The sequence below is a fragment of the Bos indicus genome, chromosome 20 (genome assembly GCF_029378745.1).
Source record: "Bos indicus isolate NIAB-ARS_2022 breed Sahiwal x Tharparkar chromosome 20, NIAB-ARS_B.indTharparkar_mat_pri_1.0, whole genome shotgun sequence".
Lineage (NCBI taxonomy): Eukaryota > Metazoa > Chordata > Mammalia > Artiodactyla > Bovidae > Bos > Bos indicus.
In genome coordinates this window covers 47,215,982-47,229,890 of record NC_091779.1, presented here as the reverse complement: position 1 = coordinate 47,229,890, position 13,909 = coordinate 47,215,982, and positions in this window count along the sequence as shown.

Here is a 13,909-nt window from a genome sequence, read left to right as displayed (position 1 = left end):
TGCCTGGGAAATTCCATGAATGGAGGAGCCTAGCAAGCTACAGTCCATGAGGTCACAAAGAGTCAGACACGATTGAGTGACTTCACTTATTTGTTTCATGTTTTCTGTTTTCCATTTTCAGTATTCTTTCTTTTAAAACTCTGATTAGAAATATTTAGAAGTTTTGGGTTGATGCTATTACTTTAAACTTTTTCACATCCCCCTTCCTTCTTTCTTTTGGACTATGCTGTGATCTAGTTTAACATATAGATTTTTGTCTACTGTGTCCTCTTTACTTTTCATCTTATAGAGTTGTTTCTGCTTTGGCCATTTTATTATTGATTATTTTAATTTCCCGTATTTCTGAGATTTCCTGTTTTAGAACAACTTTATATTTTACACAGTCTCCTATTCTTTTACATGGCTTTTTTCCATTTCAAATTTTTCTATGAATTTAAATATATGAGTTTTATGGTTTATTTTGTAAATGATGTTCTTTTTATCTTTTTTTGCAGGTACTATATTTTCTATTTGTTTATATCTAAAATAAATCCTTTAGATGAATTTTTAACTGTTCATTGAGTTCATGTATGTCTAGGATTTAGAAAGGAATCTCAGCTGGATAAGTTCTGGATTGTGTGCCTCCCTCCCAGGAATCAAAAATGAGCTAAATCAAACTCCAGTGTGGGCATTTATATTATGTGCTGCCTTAAGGAACCTCAGGCCCACTTTTCTGTTAGGACATTTTCTGATATATTTTTAAGGATAGTTAAATATCACAGTTGAGAATATTGGTCATTGATTGCCAACTCTGTGCATTATGATCATAAGAGAAAAGATAAATAGTATGAAACCCTGGGGTTACCATCTGCACAGTTTTTTGACTTAGTTGATTTAAGATATGTTTTTTTTTTTTCCTTTTTTCATTCCATGTAATTGGGGGGCAGATTTTCTAAAACAACAATACAACTACAGGATTAAAAATTAAAATGAGAAATATAAAGAATCTACATACTGATTCTTAATACTCATGATCTATTTACCTCTGATTATTTAACAGATACATAAGCAAATGTGGCTGAGATTTCATAGATTAAACTTAGAATTTTGATCTTATTTATAACAACAGAAAATCAAATGTATAAAAATTAGCCAAACTGATATGAAGAAATAAGCATTAGTGCTATGTTACTATGTTGCAGATTTTAGTTGGAAAGTTTGTCCTGAAGACAATGTTTAAAACTAGAATATAGATAGTTTATTCTGAAAAATTATGTGTACTTGCATCCAAAACTATTGATGATCACTTGAGTTAACTTATTGATTTATAAAGTTTATCAAATTTTATTCATTTTATTTTTTACTTGAAACTTAGTTTTTAAACAATTGATGTATACTACAGGCACTGTTCTGGGCTTTCCTGGTGACTCAGATGGTAAAGAATCAGCCTGCAATGAAGGAGACCTGGGTTCAATCCCTGGACTGGGAAGATCCCCTTGAGAAGGTAATGGCTACTCACTCTGGTATTCTTGCCTGAAGGATTTCATGGACATTGGAGCCTGGTGGACTACAGTCTACGGAGTCTCAAAAAGACAAGACTGAGGGACTAACACACACACACACACAGGCATACTTTTATTATGTACTGGTGATGAAATTGAAACTTTCCTCATACAGCTACATTTTAAGAGAGTAATGATAAACCTTTCTCCCAACCATGTTGCTGATTTTAGGGTTTATGTTTCAGTGTTGCTATAACAGTTGTTGATTCTGATAATTATTTGAACAATATAATAAAATATATGAAAAAAAGAGAAATGATGACAAATTCATTTTCCCTTAATTATAGAATTGTCTACTCAAGTAGATAAAATTAATAGAATAATCAAGTGGGCTCATTGTTTATGTCCAATACCGTCCATAATTATATGTTGATTTTTATAATATAATAAATTTTGTGCAAATCAAACAAAAGAGGTTTTTGTGAAATTAATCTCACAGTTTCCAATAAATCTGTATGTTAAATCTGGAGTCAAAAAAGCCAACCAATTTGGCTATCTTGATAGCATTCTTGAAGCATAAAAGAGAGGGAAAAGAGTAACGTTTAGAACAAAATAAAGCTGTAAAGTCGGAGGTAATTCTATTTTAATGTAGTTAAATATTCAGCTAAATTGATTCTTCTAATGCCTGTTCTTCCCAAGGTTTTTTCAAACAAATATTAGGAACACCTTGAATATGGTCTCATATTATCACATTGTGTTTAAGAGATTGTTCTCTGGTGTCACAGTCTTGGGTGCTGGGAATTCTAAGGTAGATTTCTAACTATAACCCCCAATGATACATCCCTTGTGTAAATCTTCCTCTCTTTCATTGTGAATGAAATTTACAAACATGACTAGATGCCACTCCATGAATATGCTACATTACATGGCCAAAGGAAATTTGCAGGTTTAATCAAAGCTGTTAATTAAAATTTAAATTGTGAGATTATTTGGGTGAAGGTCTGTCTAGTTGAAGCTATGGTTTTTCCAGTAGTCATGTATGAATGTGAGAGTTGAACCATAAAGAAAGCTGACTTCTGAAGAATTGATGTTTTTGAACCTTGGTGTTGAAGACTCTTGGGAGTCTCTTAAACTGTAAGGAGATCAAACCGGTCAATCTCAAAAGAAATCAATTCTGAATATGCATTGGAAAGACTGACGCTGAAGCTAAAGCTCCAATACTTTGGCCACCTATTTCGAAGAACTGACTCATCAGAGAAGACCATGATGCTGGGAAAGATTGAAGTCAGGAGGAGAAGGGGATGCCTGAGGATGAGATGGTTGGATGGCATCACCGACTCAATGGACATGAGTTTAAGGAAGTTCTGGGAGATGGTGAAGGACAGGGAAACCTGGCATGCGGCAGTCCATGGGGTTGCAAAGAGATGGACAGGACTGAGTGACTGAACAACAATCTAATCATGAAGTCTTTTAAAAGCAGAGTGTTCTCTGGCTGGTGACAGAAAGGAAATGAGAGAGAGAAAGAGTGAGAAGATGCATCACCGCTGCCCACTCTAAAGGTAGAGTGGGCCATGTGAGAAGGAATACAAGCCACCTCCAGGAGTGCAGAGTGGCCTCTAGCTCACAGCTGAACAAAAAAAGCAAAAGCAAAACCAACCAACAAAAAAGACAACTCAGATTTACAGCCAGCAGCAATAGGACTCTACTAACAATCTAACTGAAGCACATTCTCAGAGCCTCTAGGCAAAGCCTGGCCCTGCCAATACTTTGATTTCAGCCTGTCAGACCCTAAGAGAACCCAGTTCTGCTGATCTGATCCTGACATTGCCTTTTTTCCTTTAAGTTTGTGATAAATAGTTCTGGGCAATTGAAAACCGATATAGGTGTGAATCCAGCTTCTGTCACTTTCTTGAATATACAACAGGGCAACTTAGAAGGAATAATTTCTAGCTAATGCTTTTCGAGAGTTGGCCAAAATGTGTATTCATTTTTTTTTTTCTCCCTAGGATGGCTCTAGTAGTGCTTAGTTGTCTTTAACTTAATTCAAACAACTACTGTCCCAATTAGACCAATGTAAAGCAACACTTGACAAACATTGTCCAAAATTCATCAACAGAAAATTATAATCTTCTATCAGGATTATACACAAGACTGCAGGTTTCTCCAATGACTAGGCAAAAACTGTCACTACCTGGAAATTCGGATTCATCCACTCTATGTACCAGACATTGCACCTTCAAACTTCCAATTATTTCAGTTTTTGCAAAATTCCTTTAATGGCAAAAATGTCAATTCCCTGGAAGACTGTAAAAAAAACACCTAGAACAGTTATTTGCTCAAAAAGACAAAAAGTTTTGGGAAGATGGAATTATGAAATTAACATGAAAAATGACAGAAAGCAATGGAACAAAATGGAAAGTATATTATTCAATAAAGTTCTTGGTGAAAATGAAATACATGTCTTTTATTTTTACTTTAAAACCAAAGAAACTCTATGGCCAAGCTGATGCAAGAGGGGGTAATATGGTTAAAATGCATAGCATAATGCTGGAACATTATACAATAAACAAAATTAGTAAGTAAGAATCACACTACTTTACTTTGAGTGAATCATTTCTTACACAAAATAAAACAATTTTAAACCACTGACTTAAAATTATTTTAATGTTAAACATTTCTTATTCCATTGGTAAACTAACATACATTTAATTAACTTTTATTAAATCAGTAGTAGTATTTAGTGCTAATCACAACCACATCTAAGTCCCAGAGGAGCCCTTCATTACATGAATAGCATAGATTATAATAACAGAAACAAATAATACCGACATAAAAATGCACCAAAAAGGAATGCATCAACGCATACACCAGCATGGAGAGCTTCTTGTATATTAATTTACTCAGTTCTCAAACTTCATGTATTGATCTCGAAGAGTCTTACAAAGTGTTAAAAGAGAAACTGAGTCATATTAAAACCTTTCAGAGTTGGTTTCCACATTTATCAATTAGAATTGTGTGTTAGTTGTTCAGTCATGTCTGACTCTTTGTGACCCCATGCACTGTAGCCAGCCAGGCTCCCCGTCCATGGAATTCTCCAGGCAAGAATACTGGAGTGGGTTGCCATGCTCTCCTCCAGGGGATCCTCCAAAGCCAGGGATCAAACCCAAGTCTCCCACACTGCAGGCAGATTCTGTACCATTTAAGCCACCAGGGAAGCCTAGGGATCAGTTATAATTGGGCAGGGTCAAACCAGAATTCATTAGGTGTTCTTCATATACAGAATTTGGTGAGACTTTTACAGAGAACAGTGGGAGCACTGTTGTGTTCTGCTTACTTGCTCAGTTGTGTCTGACTCTTTGCGACCCCATGGGCTGTAGCAACCAGACTCCTCTATCCCTGGGATTCTCCAGGCAAGAATACTGGAGTGGGTTGCCATGCCCCACCCCTGCCTCCAGGAGATCTTTCAAACCCAGGGATCAAACTTAGGTCTCCCACATTCCAGGTGGATTCTCTACCATCTGAGCCACCAGGGAAGCCCAGGAATACTGGAGTGGGTAGCCTATCCATTCTTCAGGGGATTTTTCCATCTCAGGAATCATACTGGGGTCTCCTGCATTGCAGGTGGGTTCTTTACCAGCTGAGCTAGTAGGCAAACTATTGCTTGGCTATAGATTAAAGCTGGGTTGGCTGGTTGTGATTGGTTGTCCTTATATTTAAATTTTGTAACATTGGAGACATTTCCAGATTTAGATTTTTGTTTGCTTATGACTGCTGCCAATACCTTAGAAGCTGGTTTTAGAAAAGGCAGAGGAACCAGATATCAAATTGCCAACATCATCTGGATCATCAAAAAAGCAAGAGAGTTCTATAAAAACATCTATTTAGGCTTTACTGACTATGCCAAAGCCTTTGACTCTGTGGAGCACAATAGACTATGGAAAATTCTGAAAGAGATGGGAATACCAGACCACCTGATCTGCCTCTTGAGTAACCTGTATGAAGGTCAGGAAGCAACAATTAGAACTAGACATGTAACAACAGACTGGTTCCAAATAAGAAAAAGAGTATGTCAAGGCTGTATATTGTCACCCTGATTATTGAACTTTTATGCAGAGTACATCATGACAAATGCTGGGCTGGAGGAAGCACAAGCTTGAATCAAGATTGCCAGGAAAAATATCAATAACCTTAGATATGCCAATGACACCACCCTTATGGCAGAAAGTGAAGAAGGACTAAAGAGCCTGTTCGTGAAAGTGAAAAAGGAGAGTGAAAAAGTTGGCTTAAAACTCAACATTCAGAAAACTAAGATCATGGCATCTGGTCCCATCACTTCATGGCAAATAGATGGGGAAACAGTATCAAACTTTATTTTTTGGGGCTCCAAAATCACTGCAGATGGTGATTGAAGCCATAAAATTAAAAGACACTTGCTCCTTGAAAGGAAAATTATGAGCAACCTAAACAGCATATTAAAAAGCAGAGACATTACTTTGCCAACACAGGTCCAACTAGTCAAGGCTATGGTTTTTCCACTGGTCATGTATGGATGTGAGAGTTGGACTGTGAAGCAAGCTGAGCACCGAAGAATTGATGCTTTTGAACTGTGGTGTTGGACAAGACTCTTGAGAGTCCCTTGGACTGCAAGGAGATCCAACCAGTCCATTCTGAAGGAGATCAGCCCTGGGATTTCTTTGGAAGGACTGATGTTGAAGCTGAAACTCCAGTCTTTGGCGACCTGATGTGAAGAGCTGACTCATTTGAAAAGACCCTCATGCTGTGAAAGATTGAGGGCAGGAGAAGTTGATGACAGAGGATGAGATGGTTGGGTGGCATCACTGACTCAATGAACATGGGTTTGGGTGGACTCCAGGATTTGGTGATGGACAGGGAGGCCTGGTGTGCTGCGGTTCATGGGGTCACAAAGAGTCAGACATGAATGACCAACTACTGAACTGACTGAATACCTTAGAGCCATACCAGTCTAACGGCCTCCTTGTTTAATTAATTCTTACCATAATGAGTACTCTTAGATTTTAATTTTGTTTCTTTTTGGTATGTTTTTTTGTTCCTTTTTTAATAAAGAAACTTAGAAGCAGAGAGTTGAATAACTTGAACAACATTGTAGAGAGGTGAGTTTTGAACTCATGTAGTTCAACATGGTTTAGAGACTGTGTTTATCGGACAGGACTGAAGCGACTTAGTAGCAGCAGCTATACTGATGCTCATGCAGGTGAAACCTTTCCAATCATCATCACCTCATCTTAAATTGGAGACATTAACAACTTGCAGATGCTTTGAAAGTATTAGTAATATATGTGTGATATTGTGAGTCATAATTAGAAATATATATGTCATTCTCCTGACACAGAGCTCCTAACACTCTTAGAATTTCCTAAGTAAGAAGAGTAACAAAAGCATATTTTGTTAACCATAATAAGCCCCTTTCAACCACACCTGACATCTGGAAAGCCCTGAAGGATGAAGTCTGCTCGCTAGGGACACCAACCATGTGATGAGAGGGTTGGAGTTTTCAGTCCTACTTCTCAAACTGTGAGGGAGGGGAGAGGGGCTGGAAGTTGACTCAATCACCAATAGCCAATGATTTAATCAATCACTCCTACCAAATAAAGCCCCCATTTTCGGAGAAGGCAATGGCACCCCACTCCAGTACTCTTGCATGGAAAATCCCATGGGCGGAGGAGCCTGGTAGGCTGCAGTCCATGGGGCCGCAAAGAGTCGGACACAACTGAGCTACTTCACTTTGACTTTTTGCTTTCATGCATTGGAGAAGAAAATGGCAACCCACTCCAGTGTTCTTGCCTGGAGAATCCCAGGGACAGGGGAGCCTGGTGGGCTGCCGTCTATGGGGTCGCACGGAGTCGGACACGACTGAAGTAACTTAGCAGCAGCAAAGCCCCCATTTAGAGGCACTGGAAGAGTGGTACATCCAGAGAGGGCATGGAAATTCAGCATCACTTTTAGATTCTGTGCTCTATGTGCATCTCTTCATGTGACTGTTGTTGAGTTACATTTTTTATAACAAATCGGTAACTAGTAAGTAAAATGTTTTTCTGAGTTCTATGAAATATTCTAGCAAAGGAGGGGATTATGGGAACCTCTGATTTATAGCCTATTGGTCAGAAGCATGGATAACAACCTAGACTTGTTATTAGCTTCTGAAATGGGAGAGGAGAGACTTGGGTGATGGGAACTTAACCTGTGAGATCTGATGCCATCTCATCAGATAGTATCAGAATTGAATTAAATTGTAGGATAACCTTCTGGTACTGAAGAATTGTTTGGTACATGAAAAATGCCCTCACATTTGGTCACCAGAGCACAGAAGTGTTGTGTGTTATACAGAGTAGAGAAAAAAACACAGAAAGATGTTCTTCTTTCCTTACAATATTTTTAACACATGCCGTAGTGCCTAGCCAAATGTTGGTGCTTCACAAATACCTATAAATCATTGAAGAATAAATGTCAAGGTATTCAATGGATGATATGATAATTGCTATAAAGAAAAGACAGTGTTAGTTGCTCAGCTGTGTCCAGTTCTTTGTGACCTCATGGACTATAGCCTGACAGGCTCCTCTGTTTATATGATTTCCCAGTCAAGAATATTGGAGCAGGTTGTCATTTCCTTCTCCAGGGTATCTTCTTAACCCAGGGATCGAATCTGGTTTTCCTACATTGCAGACACAGTCTTCACCACAGGAGCCACCAGAGAAGTCCTATAAACTGATAGACACTTGAAATATATATATATATATATATAGTTTTGTTGTTGTTTAGTTGCTCAGTCATGTCTGACTCTTTGCTACTCCATGGAGTGTAGCCTGCCAGGCTCCTCTATCCATGGGAATAATTATATATATATATATATATATATATATATATATATATATATATGTATGTATATATATTCTTGTATCAAATTTGACATGATCAATTAAAGTTTATATTTAAGTTCAAGAGCACATAAAATACAATGATAGGAAAATAGCTACACACCTATCTTAGAGACTCAGTTTGGTTCTATTTTTACTAATGAACTCCATCCCCAAAAATATATATTGCTGTTATTTTTTCAAAATTAATAAGTAATACAAGGGAAAATGCTAATAAGAAAGATATTTTCTGGTGAAAATATAATTTTAGCCAACACAGACATTGACAACTTGCAACAACAGTGCCTATTCTAGCTTGAAAGAGAACTCTCTGGAAGGTTTGGGTGTAAATATGGTACAGCATAGCAGTTCAACTAGATGAATTCCTGGTCCTACTTAACATCTCATGTTGTATTACAACATAAGATAATAGATGTTTTAATAAACCTAACTTTTAAAATTATTATTTCTCAAAAAATATGTGATTTTGACATTTAACTGTATTTTTACATAAATGCTTTTATTGATGTAGCATGTTATTTTTATATAAAATGCACAATAAGCCATTTATTTAATATTTTTCCCTTATAAAGCACTATGCTTTTCAGGTTTGTGATTATATACTCAGCATGTTTCATAAATGAATATTGGTGTACATTTATGCCAAGTCCTGAAGTTCCTCCAAAGCATGTTTTTTTTTTTTTTTTCCTAAATAGAGTTTGGAAATCTCTTCATTAATGTTTCCAGTTGCTAAGCAACACCACCTCTTTGCTTGTTGCCATGGTTGCCCTTGAATTAGGGAGGACACAAAGCCATCTGTTTAAACCAAGAACCCTCCTCTCTCTAGAATATGATCTGTTCTGTTCATCCAGAGGCAAGATGCAGTAAGTTAAATATAACATAATGCAGAGGTAATGATGGGGATAAAAATCCAAAATGGAAAATGTCTTTGTGTTTTTCCCATTTGAAGAGTAAGCTTTTTGATAGAACATAAAATCACCATGCTGCCAGGGTGCTATACTCTCCATAGAGTGAAAGTACATTTTGGAATGACAAAGCATAAACAAACAGTAAAACCAAGCCAAACAAAATACCTTCAGGTATTTTAAAATGCTGGTTTTATTTCTTTAATTTATTGTGATTTTACTGTAAATGTACCTCTTAGAATAATATTTTCAAATATTTGAGTATGTAAATAGAACAGGCAATTTAAAAATATCATGGAATCTTTGAGACAGAAATGACCAAGTTGGTGCTAGGACAATCCTAATTAGAAATTTGGAATTTATATTTATTTTTCTTTCTCCAAAGCAAAACTGGTACTATTTCCTTGACTCCTAATTAGGTGGTTTCAGAATATGCCTGGTGGTATAGCTTCATTGAAGTTGAAAGTTTCACCAAGTACCCTTTAGAGATGCACAAACATTTATAGAGACTTCTATTCTCAATAATTTGTTCAGTCTCATAAACTAAGTAGAGGAGATAAACTTTCACTAACTTGGAAGGTTAACAGTTTTGGAGTTTACCAGAGTGTTTTTGTGATAGGGGTGGGGCAGGCAGGACCAGTAGGGCTTCCCTGGTGGCTCAAGTGGTAAAGAATCTGCCTGCAATGTCAGAAAACCAGATTTCGATCCCTGGGTCAGGAAGATCTCCTAGAGAAGGAAATGGTTACCACCTCCAGTATTCTTGCCTGGAGGTGTCCTTGGACAGAGTAACCTGATGGGCTACAGTCCATGGGGTCTCAAAGAGTCAGACTTGACTGAGCAACTAACATTAACAGGCAGGATGAATAGCAGTCCTGCTCAGCTAGTGGTTGGTATCACAGTGGGCACATGTCCTCCCCTTCTTCTGTATGAAAGGAATAGGAATTTGGACTGAAGGAAGATTTTTTTGAAACCCTGGTCTTCCATTTTTTGGTCAGCTAGTTTTCTGATTAAAAGTTATTATTCCTTGCCCCAACTAGTCCCCTGATTCATTGGCCAGTTGTGTGGTGAGCAAGCTTTGGGATTGGTAACATTTTCAGCATGGTAAATGTGAACAATGTCTTTATTATATTCTTTCTATTACAATATTGCCATAATTAAAATAACTTTGTTTTTCAGTTCAGTTCAGTTCAGTTGCCCAGTTGTGTATGACTCCTTGCGACCCCTTGAACCGCAGCACGCTAGGCTTCCCTGTCCATCAGCAACTCCCAGAGTTCACCCAAACTCATGTCCATCAAGTCAATGATGCCATCCAACCATCTCATCCTCTGTCGTCCTCTTCTCCTCCTGCCCTCAATCTTTCCCAGCATCAGGGTCTTTTCAAATGAGTCAGCTGTTCGCATCAGGTGGTCAAAGTACTGGAGTTTCAGCTTCAACATCGGTCCTTCCAATGAACACCCAGGACTGATCTCATTTAGGATGGACCTGGTTGGATCTCCTTGCAGTCCAAGGGACTCTCAAGAGTCTTATCCAACACCAAAGTTCAAAAGCATCGATTCTTCAGTGCTCAGTTGTTTTTTTTTTTTTAACTTTACAATATTGTATTGGTTTTGCCATATATCAACATGAATCCGCCACAGGCTTTTTTCATAGTCCAAATCTCACATCCATACATGACCACAGGAAAAACCATAGCCTCGACCAGATGGACCTTTGTTGGCAAAGTAATGTCTCTGCTTTTTAATATGCTGTCTAGGTTGCTCAAAACTTTCCTTCCAAGGAGCAAGTCTCTTTTAATTTCATGGCTGCAAACACCATCTGCAGTGATTTTGGAGCCCAGAAGAATAAAGTCAGTCACTGTTTCCACTGTTTCCCCATCTATTTACCATGAAGTGATGGGACCAGATGCCATGATCTTCGTTTCTGAATGTTGAGCTTTGAGCCAACTTTTCACTCTCCTCTTTCACTTTCATCAAGAGACTCTGTAGTTCTTCTTCACTTTCTGCCGTAAGAGTGGTGTCATCTGCATATCTGAGATTATTGATATTTCTCCTGGAAATCTTGATTCCAGCCTGTGCTTCCTCCAGCCCATTGATTCTCATGATGTACACTGCATATAAGTTAAATAAGCACTGTGACAATATACATCCTTGACATACTCCTTTTCCTATTTGGAACCAGTCTGTTGTTCCATGTCCAGTTTTAACTGTTGCTTCCTGACCTTCATACAGGTTACTCAGGCGACAGGTCAGGTGGTCATTATTCCCGTTTCTTTCACAATTTTCCAGAGTTTATTGTGATCCACACAGTCAAAGGCTCTGGCACAGTCAATAAAGCAGTAATAGATGCTTTTCTGGAACTCTCTTGCTTTCTCAATGATCCAGAGGATGTTGGCAATTTGTTTTTCAGCTTTGTGCTATTGTCTATATTTTCAAAATTTCAATTTTTGAAACAGATTATAAAAAGTCTTGAGTTCTGTTGATCCACTTTTGCATCCTTGTCTTTCAAACACATGGAAAATCAGTCTGGTTCCAAATAGGAAAAGGAGTATGTCAAGGCTGCATATTGTCACCCTGCTTATTTAACTTCTATGCTGAGTACATGATGAGAAATGCTGGGCTGGAAGAAACACAAGCTGGAATCAAGATTGCCGGGAGAAATATCAATAACCTCAGATATGCAGATGACACCACCCTTATGGCAGAAAGTGAAGAGGAACTAAAGAGCCTCCTGATGAAAGTGAAAGAGGAGAGTGAAAAAGTTGGCTTAAAGGTCAACATTCAGAAAACTAAGATCATGGCATGCAGGCCCATGACTTAACGGCAAATAGATGGGGAAACAATGGACACAGTGACAGGCTTTATTTTGGGGGGGCTTCAAAATCACTGGCGATGGTGACTGCAGCCATGAAATTAAAAGACTCTTTCTCCTTGGAAGAAAAGCTATTACCATGCCAGACAGTGCATTAAAAAGCAGAGACATTACTTTGCCAACAAAGATCTGTCTAGTCAAAGCTATGGTTTTTCCAGTAGTCATGTATGGATGTGAGAGTTGGACTATAAAAAAAGCTGAGTGCCAAAGAATTGATGCTTTTGAACTGTGGTGTTGGAGAAGACTCTTGAGAGTCCCTGGAACTGCAAGGAGATCCAACCTCTCCATCCTAAAGGAGATCAGTCCTGGGTGTTCATTGGAAGGACTGATGTTGAAGCTGAAACTCCAGTAGTTTGGCCACCTGATGCGAACAGCTGATTCATTTGAGAAGACCCTCATGGTAGGAGAGATTGAGGGTGGGAGGAGAAGGGAACAACAGAGGATGAGGTGGTTAAATGGCATCACCAAGTCAATGGATATGAGTTTGAGTAACTCTGGGAGTTGGTGATGTATAGGGAGGCCTGGTGTGCTGCTGTCCATGGGGTCGCAGAGTTAGACAGGACTGAGACACTGAATGAACTAAACTGAACTTTCAAACACCTGCCAAAATGTATCAAAAACTCCATTAACTTACTTTTGGGGTTACATCTAAAAATAACTGTTTTTCTTCTAAGAATAATATTAATGTTCAGGTACCAAGGACTTTCTGGTTACTAATATCTAAACTTGATTATAAGTGTAAGTTTAGGTGTTTGCAGAGTAATAATATCCACTTTTACTTCAGTATCAATCAGAAATAAAAGCATGAAATAAAAGCATGAAACAAAAAGATAAAGTCAGCATTATAGTATTTTGTTTTTATGACACATGTGAAAGTCATTCAGTCATGTCTGACTCTTTGCAACCCCATGGACTATACAGTTCATGGAATTCTCCAGGCCTGAATACTGGCTTGGGTAGCCTTTTACTTCTCCAAGGGATCTTTCCAACCCAGGGATCGAACCAAGGTCTCGTGCATTGCAGGCAGATTCTTTACCAGCTGAATCACAAGGGAAGTCCAATGTCTTTGACTCAATATGCACTTATCAAGGAAAAGGAAAGGCATATATTTCAAGTGAAATTAGGTAACAGCTAAATCTGCATGTTCATTCTCGTAACACCTTAGGGCTTTCCTCCGAATTTTAGTAATGCTTTCATGTACAAATTCCCACAATTACATTTCCTTAAACATTTGTGTGTAAGATAGAATAAAACATAGTCTAGTGTAAGATCATTTTAATTGCACATGAAGCTTTATGATTTTGATCCTTTTTCAATGGTTTAGTGAATATTTTAGAGTAATGTGCTGGCCTTTTGAGCTATTATAGATCATTAATATCATTATTTATAGAACACAAACTTCTCAACATCTTAAAAAATAATTTCTGACTGAACTTGAAAGATATCTCACTTTATTGTGAGATTTTCTACTAATAGATGACAATGCATAATATATAACTCTTCAGATTCAGAAGTTTTTGTCTCTGTGTTCTGCCACTGTCTTGTCATGAATTTATTGTGTGGTTTGTTAAGTCTTTGAGTGAAATTAAACGTTTATTAAGTTTTTGCACCTTTAATATAGAGTTTTTGAGGACTCATCACAAATTAGACAAGCATTTTATTTTACTGATAACTTGCTTTTATATTCAAAAGGAATTTGTAACTGAACACAATGTTACCTTCATCCATCACATAAAAACAT